A 20,971-nucleotide genomic window follows, 5' to 3' on the forward strand; every position below is an offset into this window, starting at 1 on the left:
AAAATCTTCCATTTTCCCACCGCCAACTTTTCCGCCAAAAAAAACCTTCAATTTTCCCCAACGCCAAATGATTTAGGCTTTAGTTCTTTTTTTCTCCCAACAGTAATGAGGCTAGGGTTAAGATTTTTCGGCGGATTATTTCAAACGATTCTGTTTATTTTCTTAATGTTTTATGCATTTAAAATTAAACATTGTTAATTAATCCATGTTTCAGATTCATTCTGAAGTACTTTTGAATTAAAATAGCACAGAATAAAGGAAATTAAAAATGTCTAATCTTCATAGCGTTACCCCAACTGGCGTAGAAAAATTCACGCATTTGCGTTACGTAAAAGGCGAAGAAAATTCACGCATGCGCACTGTGTTCTGATCGTTGGCATGGCAACCATTATCAACGGACGATTTAAATTACTTTTAGGTTAGTTGTATGCTTTTGTAAGTAAATTGTATTTATGTTATATATTTTTTGTATATGCTTATAGTTTTAAGTACATCGTTTTTTAAGTAGTTTTTTTTAACCTGTTTACAATGATTTAAATTATTTTTAGGTTAGTTGCATGCTTTTGTAATTAAATTGTATTTATGTTAGTTATATATATATATTTTTATATATGCTTATAGTTTTAAGTACGTCGTTTTTTAAGTAGTTTTTTTTAACCTGTTTTCAATGATTTAAATTATTTTTAGGTTAGTTGCATGCTTTTGTAATTAAATTGTATTTATGTTAGTTATATATATATTTTTATATATGCTTATAGTTTTAAGTACATCGTTTTTTAAGTAGTTTTTTTAAACCTGTTTTCGACAGATTATTTTAAACGATTCATTTTATTTTCTGAGTGTTTGATGCATTTAAAATGAAACATTGTTAATGAATCGATCCATTCATGATGAATCTGAGAAAATTTTGTTGACAAATGCTTGAGATATTACATAAATTAAGAAAGATATTCTTTAGTGCCCATAAAGTTTAAACGCTCAGTGACTCTATTATCAGTAATCATATTATTAAAAAAATGCTTTGTTTCAGTAAAAAATATTGTTATATTAATTGCAGATTAATCCTTTACACTTTAATTTAAAGCATAAATTCTACGAGGGGTAACAGAAAATTAGAGAGATACATATCACGTTATGACTGAAGGCCTTTATAATATTATGAGTGAATTATATGACTATCAAAATTTGAAGTTTTAAAATATTTTGCTGAAGAAGTTGGAATTGCATAAAATATTTAATTATTAAAATTTTAACGAACACTAAGATTGGCGAACCGGCTGGTCGCCAAAGGCGGCTAGTATTTTATAGAAACACACTTTTCAATATCAGTTTAATAAATTCGGCTATTAAATATTATTCAACGTTGTTCATTCTACTATGTAATCTGTATTATTTACTGGAATAAATTTATAAAAGATTGATCAAGGAATTTGCATAATTCATTTAATAATTGGTATCAATTTTCAGCTTTATTAAGTTTTTTAAAAAGAATATTTCTATTAATATTCAATTTTTCTATTATTATCATGAAATATTTATTTTATGGCAATTTTAATATATTTATTAGATAATCTCTTTGAAGATATGTATATAAAGTACTGGGAAGTAAGAAAAGATTTCATTGTCTGAAAGTGCTCTTTCTGTTTTTTTCCTTAAATAAACCTTTGTAATTCCTTTCTTAAATCACTTTTCACATAATAAAATCTTATTTTCCTGCGATGTTGAATATCCCATTTGCAGCAATTCCATTATAATTTTATATTCATAGAAAAATTATGTACTATTGATGGGCAAAAAAGTACTATTGCAATTGATAAAAATGCATATGAAAGTAGTTCTGTTATACTCAAGATCATGTAATAACCTCTAGTTAAGAATCAGTTTTCTTAAAAAGTGAATAGTCTTTTAAAATGTGTGTATATATATATGTTTTTGTTTATGCAAAAAGAAAGTTTGTGCTACTTATCTTTATTATGTTGCATGTTCTTTAAAGCAAAGGTTTTGGAATCGCTTCCGTAGTCCACATACATGTTTTCCTGCAGCGTGCGTTTGAGTCACGTTGAAAAGCCGATTTGCACCAATTTCGGTCATATCCTTGCAACAAATATTATCGCCTATGTCACCGACTTGACATGCCATGCTCTTGACAGACCTCTCACAGTTGGTTACAAAATATGGAGGTAAGTGAACTCTTTGAATTGATTCAAAACTCCGATTTTTAATTTTTTATAAAACAATTTTTATTTAAAAATAGATATATGTTTCTCAATGTACATAAATGCATAGCATATATATATAACTATTTGGCCACGAAAAGTACTTCGAATAGTTATTTTTCTGTCTGTTTATTTTTTTAAGGAAACTTTATGGCTCAATCTTGGTTTTAGATATGACCAAAAAATCATGATTCTGTCAAATATCCATAATGCATACAAATATGATTTATAATAAATCTGTTAAAATCAAACGATCTTTTGCTAGAGAATCAGAGAAATTTGGAGAAAGATGATAATGGCACAGTCGTCGCTCTCGTCATTTGTCTATGACTCTAAAAATTAAACTTACTAAGTCAGCCCCAAAATAGACCTGATACTTGAAACAAAAGCGTTCAAAACTTTAACGGACGCAACATACACGTTGTATAACGCGTGTCATTTAATCAAATTGATTTATCCTTTCATATCATTTACATTATACCCCTGCTTTTCGTCATGAATGTACTTTTGAATTCATAAATGGTAATGTCATTGAACTTTTCAAGTTTAATAAACACGTTATCTAACAATATTCATTTAAAAGACAGATCCAATAAATGGTAACTGAATATAAAATGCATGCATTTAAAGACATCTCCTTGAACGACAAGAAAGTTTCGTCTATTTTAGCCTTGTTATGTTTTCTTTTCTTAAAACGATAGTTTTTAAAGCTCAGCCATGGTCGACATGCACGTTTTATTACAGCGTGCATCAAAGTCACGTTGATGAGACCAATTACATCGGTTACATTATATTTCTGCATCTCGTCATTTCCACCTATACCAAAGCAGAGATTAAAAAAAAAAAAAAAAAAAAAAAAAAAACAATTCGTTGAATTTCACAATCTGAGGATAAATAAATTTTTTGGGGTTCATTAGACGCATTATCAAACAATATTCCTTGAAAAGTCATTAACTCACCTACATACATATATCTGTTTGGTAACATGTCCTGCTTATCTTTACTGTGCTTACCTTTTCTGTTATAAGTTGTGAAATCTGTCCCTTCTGCAGTTGTTATACACATTTCACTAACACGTGCTTTTTAGTACATTTATGCTCGCTATAATGTATCCATTGATAGTCTTTCAATGACCTTCAAAACTATTTAACTTTTGCGAGTTCATTACACGCATTATCAAACAATTTTCAATGAGAATTATTTTTCAATAGAGAGTCATTAAATCATGATGATAATGTGCTACTTATCTTTATAGCACGTATTTTTTGAGGTAAAAGTTTCTGAAATCTCATTTTCTGCCATTATACCCATTTTTAAAGCACGTACTTTTTAGTAGACGATTATGAATTTATCTGTACAAGCTATATAATATTCTTATGCTATATAATATATAACATGCATTGATACCCATATCATTAAACAGATGAAATAAATATTTCAATTTGCAACTAATATAGATTTTTGTACAATTAATATTTAGGATACTATACGCTTCATCATAAAATAATAAGAGTTTTCTTGTCTATTTATAATATGGAATGATTTTTTTAAATATATATATATATATAGAGAGAGAGAGAGAGAGAGAGAGAAATAGATAGGGCCTAAGTGAAGATTAGTGTGCACCAGCCGATTGTCGCCAATATTGCAACCCATCGGATCCCTCTTATAGCAACCGTACTGCTGTTTTGTTTACTACTTTTTGCAATGGTTGAGTTGTACTTAAACTACAATTAAATTATGAAAAATGTTAAATTAAAAATATTAAAAAAATATCGATTAAAGATTTTACTTTTGTTCTTTATTATAAAGAAATTTAAGCTTATAATTAAAAGTTATTTTCTTCTTTCTTTTTTTAATGTGAATACGAACAGAAAATATTTATTCTTTTGCAATTTTTAATTGTCAGTATTCGCTTTAAAAAAATCGTCTGCATTCTCACTTTCAAAGACAGCTGCAAATGGAATTCTTCGCAGTTCTCGTAATTCTTTTGGTGTTATAACGGTTGGTTCCCTTCATAATTTGTTATGTCGGGATTATTTCGAACCTGTAGAATGGATGAAGAGCGAGTTAAATATGCATACATATATATTTTACGAGTTAATGAAATTAGGAAAGGATGCTTGTTTGAAATTTTGTATTGAGAATGGTTTGATATCGAACCGGCAGAATGGATGGAAGGTGAGTGGAATATATTCTTTTACAAGTTGATGAAGGTGGGGAAAGTATGTTTGTTTGAAATTTTGTATGGAGAATGTTCCGATTGCTTATTTCTCCGTTTTTTCTTTTCTCTTGGTTATGTACTGTTTCTGTTTTCCACACAGTCTTTATGTTCAATGTGCTAGCGAAGCTATTAGGTTCCCGCTCCCGCTGCTAGCGAAGCCGTAGGATGTTTTTTTAAGTTAAAAAATCCTGCCCGGTGCCGAAGGCATCTGTAGAAGGCACAGGGCAGGATTCCCTCTGAAATCCGTTCGTACAACATCCTTCATTCTTTCTTTTCAATTGATTATGTACAGTTCATGTTATCCACACAGTCCTTATGTTCAATGTGCTAGCGAAGCTACTAGGTTCCCGCTCCCGCTGCTAGCGAAGCCGTAGGATGTTTTTTTTAAGTTAAAAAATTCTGCCCGGTGCCTTCTACAGATGCCTTCGGCATCTGTAGAAGGCACCGGGCAGTATGAAAAAAAAAAAAAAAATACTTATCAGTAAAAAGTTCTAATTAGATGGCGGGAAATAGTAACCGTAACTGTTCCACGGAAGTATTTGTTTATTTTGTCCGCCATCTTTATTGGCGACTTGGCATTGTTGGCGCAGCTGGGTGCACACTAAAATTCACTTTTACCATAGATAGATACAGGTACAGATATGGATAGATAGATATAGATTAGATATAGATAGATAGACATAGATACAGATATAGATTAGATATAGGTATATGGATATAGATAACATTATTGTTTTTATCGTTTTGAAGTGAATGTTTCAAAATCCTATTTTTTAATCGATATGCCGTCACATTTTTTTTTTTAAAGTTATAAGTCTATAGCATTTTGTATCCATCCCCCTTCACAAGTGAATCTTGACGAAAGAAAAGGGCTTTTGCAATTCCCAGGTCAATTCTAAACTTCTAAGTAACTTAAAGTATTGATTGCATGATATAAACAACATTCATTTAACGGCCATTTCTCAGTACATAGTATTTTTTGAACACAGGTACCTTAGCAACAACCAAGGCTATTATTACAACATAATATAATCATTCTTATCTTTTTCTAGTGTGATAATTTAAATATTAGTTTCAGAATTAAAATAAAAATACCTTTCTGCCCTTTCAGTGACGAAAAAAAATTAAAAATATCTTTCTGCCAATCACCTTTTTCTATGACACTAATGAGTCCATTTACACGAATTTCATTATACCTTGTTTCAATATTAATACTGATGCCAATGACTTTATCAAAACTAGCTCTCTAAAGCACAACGAATTGCGAAATCTCACTGCAATCGAATTCTTGGAGCGCATTACTCTCTGCTTAAAAATTGAAAAAGTTCTAGTAATACATATTTGCTGACAAAACATCAAGTCATTTGAACTCCGCGGGTGCATTACACTTATTATCAACAACCAATAATTTTTCTTAAGGGTAAAGAACCCAGTTAATTGAAAGTGAAACTTACGATATTGCAAGTTTATTACGGCTTAGAAAGGGTCACACGCGATTTCAATTATGTTATTATCGCGTGAGTTACGCCTCACGTGGCTTGTGCGCGATGACTTCTCTTTAATGCAAAGTATTGGGAATTCTACCGTATAACTTTCTTAAGTCTCGTGACAGAAACACGTGAACTGTGGAATTTCGTCGCTTGCAACTCCGTTAGTGGTTATACATACACCAGTATGTTATTAAATAAAGCCTAGAATATGACCGTTTTATTGAATAATTGACCTGCTATTTCGAGCGAATAAGGTAAAGATAGAATTGCATAACCACTAAATCGGTGTCATTAACATCTTATAATTTTAGATTCGATGATGGAACAAACGATTGAATTTTTTGTGAAAATTATTATCTTTTGCTTCTTTTTAAAATCTAACGAGGTTAAACAAAATGCTGATAGTTAGAACTTTAAGAAATTGTAGATAAATATGAATAAAACGCTAATCCAAATTTAAAAATTACAAATGAATAAAAATTACTTAAATTATTAAAATTATGAATTAAAATAAATTATTAAAAGTTAAAAATAACTTTTGAACAATATATGCTTTCTTTGTTGTTAATATTTAGATAGATAGAACACTTTTATTTATCTTTATTTATCTTTTATTAGATAGATAGAACACTTTTATTTATCTTAATAAATACGCACCCTCAATTATATTTTTTCAAAAACAATTCTAGATTATGACGGTCTTGTGACATTGAAAGAAAACAACCAGCTGTAAAGTATATAGTAAAATATATATGTAAAGATAAAACGATTTCATAATTTTAAGAAAATAAAATATAAGCAAGTAAAACAATGAAAAGCCACAGAAAAAGTAAATACATCTGAAAAATTCAGATTCAGGATAAAATAATAAACTTGATTCTTCAGATTAATACCTAACTGCGTAGAAGTTTTCCTCAGTTCATTACTTTTGGTGAATAAAAGATAATCGGAATGATTTGCTTATCTTACTTTAAAACCGATTATAACACATAAAATGTTTACAAAAGGAAATTGTTTTTATTCTACGAACAATTTATTCATAATATGGAACACTGTAAATTCTTTTTTTTACAAATGCCATCGTTTTCATTAAAAAATAAATTACTAAGAATATAATTTAAGATGTCTTTCAATTTTTTTAGAATATCCAAACGATTTTTTTAGAAAAAAAATCATTTATTCATTATGAAATATTATATATATATATATATATATATATATATATATATATATATATATATATATATATATATATATATATATATATATATATATATATATATATATATATATATATATATATATATATATATATATATATATATATAATATCAATCTTTGAAACATTTAGCTGTTTAGCAAAAAAATCGTCTGAGAAAAGTTATTTAGATTACACTGTAGTTTTATGTGCTGTAGTAATTCTAATTATTGTTTCCTAATATCGTTAATCAGTGAAATTCAGTAAAGTTTCAAATTTAGTAACATTATAGAAGTCTTCATCTAACTGTATGCTTAACGCATTATTGCAAGTTTAATATAAAATGTAAGTATTTCCATAAACTTTTGGACAAAATGTTTAGCATATAAAACAACAGTATTAACACGTTGTTTCTTTTATTTTATTTTATTTTTATGTGCTTGAGAAAAAAAAATTGTGGTAATTATAGATTTTGGTTTATCAACTTTATTCATTTTTATTTATTGTCAGCCTTGTGTGTGTGTGTGTGTGTGTGTGCGTGCGTGCGTGTGTGTGTGTGTGTGTGTGTGTGTGTGTGTGTGTGTGTGTGTGTGTGTGTGTGTGTGTGTGTGTGTGTGTGCGTGTAAAATATGTTATTGCAGAAGCAGTCGTAAAGCTCTTCAACATTCTTTGTTTTTTATAATTTCATGAATATAGTCCAATTTTTAGCTTTTGTTAAGATTTCTTTGTCCGCACCACAGAGAGAGAAGAACAAAGACCTGGTAGATGAACAAAAAAGGATGAAAAAACAAGCGTAAGGAAGAATTTCATTCTTACATGACTTTAAAAGGAATTCGCAGACCTCAGCATTCTGATTCATGGGGAAATCAATAGCCTGTGAAACTCCGAAGTGAAAGTTATAGTGAAGACAGAATTTGAATGATTAGGGAATTGTTTTAAGAGCGCAGCTAATTTGAAATAAATTATTGCATTAATCTACTTCTTCACCTTCATTTTTTAAGATAGAATAATTATAAGGAAAAAAATATTAAATTGAAGATATAAATTACGATTATAACTCAGACATGTATTTGATCATAAGCTTGAAACAGTTTGATGCTAATTTGTTGGCTATTGCAAATTATATTAATACATTTTGAATAGGAATTAAAATAAGATGTAGCTGACAGCGCTCATTTTGATTGGTGACAAAAAATAGTATATGTTCAATGTTTGTAACAAATCAACAGCAATTATGAAAAGTCAAATTATACCAATTTACAAGTCAAATTTGCACTTCAAATTACAGTCTTTTTTAATTTTTTAAACAAAAATATATTATTCGTAGTTTTTATTGTTTGAAAAGAACTGTACAAGCCTTACATCTTTGAAATGCTCTATAGATCTCTTAGTTGATCCAAAATTACAATAAATTCTCAAAAATAAAAAAATAAATCTATATTCTAAATACAGAGATAGGCACAAAATTTTAATCATCATAGATTCATTCATCTATAAATCATGCTTATAAACAAAGATTTCTAATAAAAATTACAGTAAAACCATGGGAGATTTCTCAAGTAATTGAACAACATAGAAACTAACAAAGGACTTCTCAAGAATAAGAAATTTAAAAATGAACGAATGAAAAAAATCTTAAACGCCAAGACAAAGTATTTGTTATTATCGATTTTTAAATGTTATTCCAGAAAATTTACCTTTAAGCACAACTTTTAACTGAAATGTAATTTTTTTAAATATAAAATTTTCAATTTTTGAGGGTTTACTTCCTTTTTTGCTCTTTATTTTGATAGAAATTTTACTAATTACTATATAGATAGCAATATATCTTTGAAAAAGAAATAATTAAAATGTTATACATTATATTTTCCCCTAAAGTTATATTTACTCAAATTATGATATTATTCATAGTTATTGGTAGCTAAACCTGGATTTTGTGCAATAAAACCCAAAACCATGCAATATTTTGACCCCGTTGGAAGAAAAATTGCAATCTATACAGTAATTGTTTTATATTAAAAACCAGAAACAAAGGATTTGCTCTAAAAAAATTTTGGATGATGGTGGGTACTTGATGACCTTGTCCCTAAGGCAAAGTGGAGTGGAAAGTTCTTGAGAAATTTTTGGCCGTGGCCTGAATATTTCTTAATTTGCCTTAGGATGTATCTTCACAAACGACAATGTTGACAATTTATTCTTTTCCTATATCGTTTATTTTTTATTATTCTTTTCCTATATTTTTTTTATTTTCCTATATTATTATTTTTAATGATGCTCTGAAATTCTAGATAATTTTATATAAAATAATTTTGATCGAAATCAGAACCAAAATGTTAGTTTTTAGGCAAAACGAGGTGATGAGCAGATAATCATGACATGGTGACTATGCTCCTGCAACAAACTTTTTACGGCCTCTGGTATCTTCTTTTCCAAATATGGTTAAACATATATCATGTGTGATATAAAACTTTGTTCTATTTTCTTTAAGTAGCCACTTCATTTCAGTTAGATTAAGGGAACAGACAGCTATTACACTAGAGGTTAGATAATTTGAGTTGTATCAATACTATGCCGAAATCAAAACCAATAATCCGTTTGGAAGTAATAACTTGTTAATGTGTAGAAGGGGCAATATGCATTTGATGGCGTTTTTCTTAGACAAATTTTAATTAAATATCCTTCGATCATGGCCTAAATACTCAAAATCTCGATGTTTTTAAACTTTCCATGGGATATATTTTGCCAATTGATATATCGATATATGTCTTCGATGGCTAATGAAACATTTCACTTAAAAAATAATATGTTATTCAAATCATGTGACCATTCTTTGGAAATAAATTAAATAGTTCAAAAGAGCCTTTAATCTGCAATTCCGACTTTGACTTGCTACATAATAAACAATCAGTTATGCTGCTTTATTTATAATGAATTTGTCATTTCGGTTATATAACATACGGCTTCAATGTTATAATTGAAAGCATAAATGCTTATAAGAAAGTAGTACAAAAAACAAAAATATAAATCTATAATAAAGCATAAAATATAATTTGAAATAATATATGATATAAAGAATAACTATAAACATAATAAGATTAAAACTTTTTATGAAGAGAATGCTTCTATCTTTCTATTAAAAGAACAATTTTTTTATTAAAAAGATAAAATGTAGATAGAAATAGTTTGGTATCGTAATCACATTTGTAATACATTTATTTTTTATGCAATGGATATTAGGATTTTTTTTTCTTTCTGATATTCAATGTGGTTTTAAATTCTTCTTTTCACTGTGGCAGCTTTCTTGCAGTTCACATCCATATTCTAAATAATTATTTAAAAAATTTTATTAAAGAGAATTACAATCTATTAATATTCTTGCTTTTGAAAAATAAATATTTTAATCTGAACATAATATGTCATAATATTTAGAATATTTGATATTCTAATTAAATATTAATTAGTATAGTTTCGCGTTAATAATATTCTTATTCTAAGAACTTATGTTTTAATTATTTTTTATTTCTTATTAATACTCTGCTCTCCGTTTCTTCATTTTTTTTTCAAAAATATGGTGTCAAAAGAAAGCCGTAAAAGCAAAAAGGTGCGTTTACAAGAGGCAAATTATTGACTCATAGTTGTCTTTCTGCTGTTGCAATGAGAATTGCCCTAGTATGACCTTCAAAATACTTATATCTTGAAGGTCACAGTTGGGGCAACGTTATCAGGACAATGGTAAATAGTTGTCCCGACAGGAGAATTATCTGCCACTGTCCCATCAAGATCACGTGATTTTCCTGGGGTAGGCGTGATCTTCTACTGCGCCGCAATAGATGGCCTCATGTGAACGCTGATAGAAATATTCTAAATAAATTGGACTTTTAATCAAATTTATAATATATTTTAACTTATCATTTTAATTTTTTATTTCTTTCTTATATTACTTATTGTATATAACACTGATTGTTTTTCAATTTAAAAAAAAATGCTTAGATTTCACTACTCTTTTTTTGCTTATCCGTTTCTGTTTTTATTACATTGTATTTTTAAATTTTTATCGATTTCATAATTTATTATCATAAATATTTAAAAATCTAAAAATTAATATTTTTCGAACTCTTTACTAGATGGCGCCCGCGTCATGAAAGCAAAATTTAGTTAAATTAATTGATAACTGAAAGCTCTAAAACTATCAAAATATTTTTTGTCATCGGGAACAGATAATTGCACGAAATCCCAAAACAATAACGCATCTAAAAAAGTGAGTGAAAAATCTAATATAAAATTGTATCTTTACATAAATGAAACAAATTTAGTTAAATCAAACGGCTTATAAACTGCAACTTAAAGAAATCACATGAAGTGAAAAGTATTAAATTATATATATTTTAAGAATTTAAATAGTTTTCCTTGTGTTATTAATTTTAATTATAAGATAATAGCTGGAACTTTATTTAAAATTTTTAATGGAATAATTTATTATTAAAAAGAAATAAAACTTTTTGAGGTTTAATCGTTACCTCATTAAAATAATTGATTATTTTCATGAGGTAATTGATTATACAATGTAAAAGATTTTAAACGTGAAGTCTATTTAAAAAAAAATCACCTTTATCAAGAAAGAATTAAAATAAATTTTATTTTCAGAAAAGTGATAATATGCCTTTTGAAATTTTTGCATTGTTATTTCAAAATTATTTTTTATATAAAATTTCATAATTTAGGTAAAGCGTTCTATTTAACTTAAAAAAAAGTACAAAATTATGTTATAAAATCAGTAACAATTTCAAAAGAGTTTTAAAAGAATGAAAATTAGAATAAATAATGACTTCCAAACCATTCATTATACAAATAGATAATAAGTAAAGAATGAAAAAACTTTAATTCTTTTTTCATCTTATGCTATATATTGTAATTTACAAAAATATTTTTAATTTCCTTTAAATTAATAACCTAGATATTACGATTTTGGTTTAAATTTTAAAATTACATATAATGTACGTGCAAAAATTTTTTATCTAGAATTCGCTAAAATTCAGAAAATTAGTTAATTTCCTTTTAGAGTATTTATATAAAATATTAAAATAGTTCAACGATGTCAAATAATAGATTTTGAAGTAAGCTTAATAATTTCGATCGCACTTTATTTTTTAAGTGAATTTGTTTCAAAGCTTCCGATTGAAAAAAAAAAAACATTTATTCCTTGAATGTTTGAACAATGCTAAATTACTCGAATTACCCATAAGCTGCAATTTAGAATTAGCATTGTAACGAATGCAGTGAGGAATGCAAAAACATGCCACAGACTAAAAAGAATTCGCTTGTCAATACGAATTGAATTGTACTGTAAACAAAATCGGGTGATTTTTCAATCGTTTGCTCGCTAACTTAGCATTTAAAGTCTTACTTAAAAAACTGTTTTGGAAATTTTACAAGGTATATTGAAGCAACATGAGTTTATTGAAATCTTGCGAATATGAAGTTTATTCTTTATTCGAAAAAAAAAAGCATTTTGACTTACATTATAAACAATTAAGTTTGAATACGCAAACTATAAAAAAGAATATTTATTATTATTGAAGGTATTTTTTATTATTATCTATTTTATTTCAGTAAAATTTTATTGAAATAAAATACTGTGATATCATCAAAAATAAATGGAGATATTAAAAAATCTAGAATATTATCCTATTTTATCTTCAGATAATGATGTTCTGAAAAGTTTTTTAACTATAAAGCAGATAAATCAATACAATAATGAAAAATGAGTGTAATATTCTTGATCAATGTAAATGATAGTTCTCTTGATAAAATAAATAAATTTAATAGTATATAAATGAAATATGCTAAATAATAAATAATTGTAAATATGATTAATTTTTCTGGAATTTTATTACACAATTAAGGAAAACAATTGCATATTTAAAGAAAAGTACTTCTTACTGCAAAAGGATTTAGCCCATAATTTATAACAGATCAACGACTCAAATGTAATAAAAATAGGTCAAATTTCATCCATCAACCTAGTTGCATTTTTAGAGTCATTGTATTCAAATACACATTGACTGATGGAAAAATATGCAAACAGGATTTAAATTTTTGCGAGCACCAAGGAATTTTAAAAAGTGAATTTTTATCAAAATTTGGTGGTCGTATTTTTTGAGAAATAGTATATATTTTATATGCATCATATTTCTTAAACCAGGAAGTTAAGAAGCTTTGCCTCCAATTCATCTAAATTTTCTGAAAATTTATTTTATTTTTCAATTTATTTATTTGGATCTAATGAATAAAAAATGATAATTCTGTTACATATCATGCGTTAAAGTCTTCATACACTATGACAAACTCTTAAAACAGTTTGTTCCCCTATTCAAATCAAATAGGGAAATGAAAATTTCCCATTTTGCTCACAGAAGCCTATTAATTTCTACTCTTCATTCTCAAACAGGAAAGTGAGGCGTGAAAAAAGAAGATGCCCGTGTTTTCCCTGAATTTGTCCATGTGTTCTGCATAAGTTATAACTATTTATTAACTAGGACAAAAAGCTGAACTCGATAGAAATTCGATCAAGTTGCAATTTTCACGAAAGTGACGCCACGTTCTTATTTTCTATCTGTCTGCGCACTACTTATCGAGATCATCTACTTAAGACTATATAGATAGAATTAGACCTCCTGATCTACAAACCCGTCGAAATGAGGTAGAAAAAATCGGGGAGCAATTTTTCTTCTTTGTTCTCGTGTTTAGCATTGTTTAATTTATGCATAAAAAACAAGCATGTTAACACGTGAGGATATTAAGTAAGTTCGTTTTGATAAGAATGGAAAACAATTCTTTCAGATCAGTGACTCATTCTTAAGGAAATCCTTGATTGAAAAATTCAAGGACTGTTACACTAAGCGTATTGGTACATTCTTTTATTATTTATATTCTTGGAAACGAATCCTTATTTAGAAATTTTTGCATTAAGTTAAAAAAATTTTTCGTTTATTTCTAATTCCTTGGAATTTATAAGATTTTGACCAAACAAAAAACTATAGAATTTTTAACTTAATTTTTTTCAGTTTTTATACTCTGTTTCCTTACAGAGAATAAGAAACAAAAATACGAGTTACAAAAAACTATGAATTAATTAAGAAATTTTATTAATTATAAAATAAAATGTATTGTTATCAAATCTAAACAAACAAGATTGTAAATGATTTTCTCATATCCTTGACAAATAGTAAAAAAATAAATAAGTGAAAATGCATAGTAAATTCGTCAAGTTTATTTATAATTTTTTTGTAAATGTTTTACTTCTTTTTTTTTACATCTAATAAGTGATTAATATCTATTTCATTTTTTTTAACATTTATATACTTCTTTAACATTTTTTAACATTTATATTATTCTTTTCCAACTTTATATGTATCATCTTTTAAATTCATACGCAATATATGCCCAAATTTATAAAATAATTTTAAATTAAAGAAACCATAATGCACTAATTTACAACATGATACCTTTGCGTACTTATTAATTTAAAAAAATTTTTTCTGAATATGCATAAACATGCGCCTTATTTAGTTTGCAGAAAAATCGCCATTCTAGCTTATTTGAAACTTTTATATAAAGTTCTGTATTCTTAAAGATTCAGAGGACAGATCCGAAATTGAAGAAAACAAACATAAAGAATTTTGGCGAGAAAGGGCCAGATATCTCCACCAACTAATTCCACGTGATAAAAAAAAAAGAAAAAATAAATAAAATAAAATAAGTGCTATGGTCCATTTAGACAAAATCTGACCTAGACATTAACAAGGTCAATTTCACTGAAACTGATGTCTGAACTTCCATGTTAATGCAGTGAAAGAAATAATTCTTTGACAAAAGAAATTTTAATGGACTTTGCCTGGCAGCCAAATAAATTGAAAAAAAATTTTTTTGCTTTTTAAGAAAATAGGGGTTACGCCTTTTGGCGCCGATCCTGAGTCAAATTACCGCGGATGGCGATCAGACTAAAAACACGGAAGCCGCAATTTAACATTGCATCACTCGTGAATTTTTTCCCCTACTGATCCAGTGAGCCGATTCTGATTACACGTGCCAAACCTTTTCTGAATCTAGATCTGAATGCCGGACTCTGGACACCTTGAGAAGGATTGAGGTCAATGTTGGAAGTCTCGGACTCCATTCATTAATTTTCTGCTCTTCGATATAGTAGTTCGTGGTTCTGACATAGCCTTCAGTGATGCGTAAGAGACACTCTTCCATTTTCTTTTCCGGCTTCCCTCGAGCCTTTCTCTCTCGTTCTAGATCTGTATCTGGAGGAAGGGGGAAAACTCCTTCCATGATGTCATACATCAGATTTTTTTTTAACTAGATCTGTTTAAATTTATGATGGTTATTGAATAACAAAATAGCACCATTAAAATGAATAAAAAAATTAACCCTAAAGGAATTTTTTTTTTTTTAAATTTTTCCCTACAAAATCGTAAGTTATTTTTAAGCTTCACTTATATACAAACTATAAATGTATTTCCCCACAAATTGCGAAAAATAATTGAAACGGGATTTCTGCTTTACCCAAGGCGAGAGGTTTAAAATAGCAATAATGTCATCTTCTGTCATTTTTCTGCCAGCAACATCGTTTTTAATTGACGTTTCAAAATGAAAATTATGCTGAAAAACGATTTTAACTCTAACTCTAAATTTTAACAAATTGGAGTTAATAAATAAAAGATTTTAACTTTAAAAAACTCTAATCCAAAACATTATAAAAATGTTTTTAATAAGTTTCAGAGATGTTTCACTTATTTATTTTACTTTTAAAATTTGATCTTATTTTTATAACGTGAAAATGAAACACATATTTATTATGATAGCAACAAACTAATATTTAAACTCAATTACTGAAATAAAAGTATTGTGGTAAAAAAAAAAGGGGGGGGGGAAATAAAATATTTTTTAAAATTTATTTTAAACCTGGGACACCCAGATCACGGAGAAGACACGCTACCCCTAGGCCAGGATTGGTATACAATAGTTACGAAATATTAGCTTTGGTGTGAATTTAATATTTTTACGGAATTTATCGTGTAATCCTTGGCGAATTATTTGGCGATTAATCCCTAGCATGCGTTAATACTATCCAAAAATCGAATTTGGGTTTTAGACACATTTTTCTCAACCGATTGAAACAAAAATTTGACACGAAATTTCACTTGTAGTCACAAAATGCCTTACCAAATTATATATATGAAAGCATGTAATTTTTTAATCAGAAGGCAGTTTCGAAGACATTGAAGAGACTTTCGATTTTTTGACGTCGTTTTATTTCATCCCGGAGAAGCACGCATTATGTACAAGCAGGAGTGACGAGCACGCACACAACAAAGAATGACACAGAGCGAAAAGCTCATGAACAATTTATCCTTGGTCTTATATAACATTAGATATTGATAGGGAAAAATATTATTTCACAGTGCTAATACAATTATATTTAGATAGCGATTTTCTCTACATGTGCGCAAATCAGGCAAGGAAAACAGAGGGATCTTTTAAAACAGAATTTATCAAGTCAGCAGTATTTTGTCCCTTTACTTGGAATGTGGGAACGTGAGGCTTTTAGCCGATTCAGCAATTTTACAAATGCTTATGTTGAATTAATTAGATAGAAAAATTGAAATGGGATCAGGAAATGGGAGAATATTCTAAAATGAAGTTAATAGGGCTAAATTGAGCTAAAAATTAAGAAATACATTAAGTTTAAATTACATTTTAAAATATCATTACATATATTTACGGTCATTGCATTTTTGAATTATTGGTTTACATGTTTCTGAAAGTACAGACCGACAGACAGTTAATCCGTAGTTAGATTTGATCAAAGTTGAATAGGTAGCTACATTATAGACGTTAAATCTCATTACCGAATTTTATCAATCAGTCTCTCTTCGTTTTATAATTATCGTGTTAATTTATATTCGAATAGCTGGTCTCCCTCTAAATAGATTTTACTCAAAAGTTGACATAAATCTACAAATTTGGTGTAAAGACCTTATACCAAATTTCAACCGTCTAGCTCAAAGCACTTTTGAGTTACCTTTACCACAGAGAGACAGATGAATATTTTTTAAAACTACGTTTTTCGAACAAGAAAGGGTCAAGACAATGCAACCGCACATAACATTATATTGACATTGCGATAGGATCTACAATAGAAACATGTATATTTCTTAGAAGGAAAAAAAAAAAAAACTTTACTAATTCATTTGCTCACATTCACCTAGTAGAATTTGTTTCACCCCGCTTAATAATCACGAATGTGAGAATATATATTTCGGTCTGTATAGAGTGCAGAACTGAAACTGTAACTGACAAACAGTAAACTGTCTGTCGTCCATTTCTTATTAAAGTTTCTATTTTAGCTTAGTTGTTTTTGCATATGAGATAAGTTTCCATAAATTTGATGCAATATTCAATGCTACATATACGAAAGGAAAATATAGTCGCTTGACATTTCTTGAAAAATGTTCTAGATTGTTCCATTTTTACTTTCTCTTATACGTAGTATAGATAAAATGTAATAATCGTCAAAAAATTCTTACTCAAGATTTTGAAGAATCTCCGCGCTTTAGATTTCTCTGAGTAAGAAAAATACATTTTTTGGAAAATATCCATATGTCTGTGACAAGTATAACTCAACAACGCTTTGATCTAGACGGTGAAATTTAATATACATGCTTAAAACCAAATTTGTAGATTTCTATCAATTTTTGAGCAAAATCCGTTCAGAGAAAATCTGTCTGTCCGGCTGTTCGAATATAAGTTAACACGATAATTACAAAACGAAGAGAGCTAGATAGATAAAATTCGGTGCACAGATTTAACATCTATAGTGTAGACACTGTTCAAATTTTGAGCCAAATGCAATAAAGGGTTGATTGTCAGTCCATTTGTACTTTCAGAAGCATGCAAACGCAATGACTTAAATATCTCAAATTTAGTATGGGATTTTGTGACTGTAAGTGGAATTTTGTATCAAATCTTTGTTTCATTCGGTTGAGAAAAACGTGCCTAAAGGCCAAGTTCTATTTTAGGATACTATAAACGGTGTACCGGGGGATTAATCGCCAAGGATAACACGATCGATTCAATAAAAATACTTAATTCAGGCTAAAAGTTAATATTTCTTAACTATTGTACGCCACTGCCATCTAAGGCGCTCTCTGGCATGGCAAGTTTATTAGAGAGTATACGAGAACGTTTTAGGGAGACCACTGCCGCTGGTTAATCGTCTTATTAACTACACTGATATTCAACAGAATTCTTATTCAGCTTTCAACAATAGAAGAAAATCAAGCAATTAAATATTGGATGGAATAATATAAATGGGTTGAATTTAAGCACAACATTGTAATCTACTGTTGGAAATTATGGAGGGATTTTTTTTCTCCCATTTTAAGTTGCAAAATTCGGTTACTAAATTCGACGATTACTAAATCGGTATTATTAAAAAGACAATTTTAAAATGATATGAGAAGCATTTTTATGGCATAATATTTTCGGAAGTTATGACAGAAAAATGCCAAAAATGTGCTTATTTTTAAATTAATAAAAATTTTAAAAAACAGATCCGAGGTACACATTTTCGTCCTCCAAGATATACATGTGCCACACTCTGTTCCTATAAGTCAAACAATCCGGCTTATAGAGTGCCAACACACACAAACACAGTATTTATTATTAGTAGAGATCAAAAGGTCACAAGAATGATTTCCATTTATTTACATTAAACCTAATAGTAATTTATAAATTTAACATATATGAGGAAAGTTTTTTCCCCCTTTATTTTTGTATTTATCGCTGTATTTTTTATATGTCACACTATGTAAAAATTACTACTATAAAAATATAGCCTACACTTTCGTCAATCTACTCATCTACATTTTTTTTTTAAATTTATGTGTGATGCTAACAGAGGGAGAAGGGATAAAGCTAGAAACTTCGGTGGACAACGTGACTGCTTCATGCAGCATATTTCTTTAATATAGGACACATTGAGCTATAAAAATTAAATATAGGAACAACAAATGTTAATGTACAAACAGTTTGTTTTTTAACAGCGTTTTATCGAATCCCATCGAGTTTATGTGTTAGCCTATAAATAGCGGTATGGTAATCCCAGTTCTACTATAGTATTGCCTTCACATCAATAGCCTCATTTCTGGAGACATTCTAGGACTTGTCCTAGGCAGGCACACTTTGTGTCCAATATTGCCACAATTTCAGCTGAGGAAGAGCTTTTCAGTAGAATCGTTGGATCACTGCACATAAGATTGTTGTTGAACTATTGATAAGTAAAGGAACTGTGTATCACATAATCCACAAAAAGTCTGATTATGTCAACGTTTGTGAACAGTGATTGCCTAGCATCTGGATCTATGAGCAATCAAAAGTTTCTACATTGAAGCCATTCCTTACCTTACTATGCACTGAGATCATTGTTTCATCACTTATTTATAGAGTACAGTTCTAAATAAATTGCAATTATAATACTGTTATTAATTTTTTTTTTTTTTTTACATAAAACTGTATCTTTCTTTATATCTGGTTACACCTTAGATATTAAAGATGGGAGAATAATCATTGTTTCTGGAAACACTAATCTCTGTATGAGTGTGCTGTAAACAGTTGTCAGTCCGAGATGCAGCAAATTTATAAATAGTGGATAATGGTTAAGGGTATTAGCGAAAAGGATAAAAGTGGACCTTCCGAAAACAAATTTGTATAAGCATCAGAAACCGTATAAAAATCATTTTTTATTGCTATTTCCTCTGTAAATCCAGTTTAAATATATATATAGTTAATAATTTTGATCAATCATTTAACATTACAGTTTATAATAAATGTAATCCTATTATATCTCCATTCAAAAATTACTTATTGATCAATCATTCAAGCCTTAGTATCACAGCTCATAATGACTTAACAACCATATCGCACACCAATTTTGTTTTGTTTTATTTTCTCCCTCCCCAGTACCAGAATTATACATCATTTAAAAAAAAAATGTATATCAGTGATTGAAAAAGCGTAGGATATAACTTTTATAAGGATTTCTTTTACATAATATGATATATTTTAACAGTGGCAAAAACATATGAGTGAAGCATTTATTGATACTTTGAAATTGATAAGAATTTAATTAGAACAGAAAACAATGTCACAAATCATGTTCAAAATAAATTTTGAAAAAAATATAAAAATTAAAAAATTTTATGACATTTACATAGGTCATAATAAAAAAGATACTTGTTTGACTTTTAAGGTGATACATAAATATTTGCCCTTAATAATTATTTCATAACTTATTGATGAAAAACTAAATAAAAATGCTTAATTTTGATTTAATTTTTGTTTCTTTGATATTTTAAGAAGTAATTAATTTTGTATGTCAAAAAGCATAGTTGTCCTAAAAGCAGTAGAGCATGTACAAATTTTATGTTGTCATTGTGCACTGTTTCAAAGGAATTCTTATGACAAATTAATAAAGATGCAGTCACATTTTTCACTTTATATTATAGATTGCCCCTTTTGCAGAGCCAAGATACAATATGGAAACTGAAATAAAATGCATATCAGTAGATTGAAGAAAGTATACCCTGCCAATTAATACATCAGTGATCAAGAGTGCTGTGTGGATGTGAATTATTTCATTGGATTTTATATGAGAAGATTATTTTTCGCACAGATATTAAAATTCATGTTTTGATTCTATCTGGCTAATATTGTATTTCAGTAACATCCATTATTAGGTTTAAATGCCAAAGATGAACAAATGAACAATATGAAGTAT

The 20,971-nt window shown here is 28.3% G+C and overlaps 1 long non-coding RNA gene across 1 annotated transcript; it reads left to right on the top strand.

The window, feature by feature from the left end:
- The first annotated feature begins 305 nt into the window (after window positions 1–305).
- On the top strand, window positions 306–20,892 carry LOC129961597 (uncharacterized). Its single transcript, XR_008783801.1, has 3 exons — window positions 306–418; window positions 1,994–2,180; window positions 20,700–20,892. It is a non-coding gene; the product is annotated as an uncharacterized LOC129961597 (long non-coding RNA).
- Window positions 20,893–20,971: the final 79 nt, after the last annotated feature.

The sequence above is a fragment of the Argiope bruennichi genome, chromosome 2, assembly GCF_947563725.1.
Source record: "Argiope bruennichi chromosome 2, qqArgBrue1.1, whole genome shotgun sequence".
Taxonomy (NCBI): Eukaryota; Metazoa; Arthropoda; class Arachnida; order Araneae; family Araneidae; genus Argiope; species Argiope bruennichi.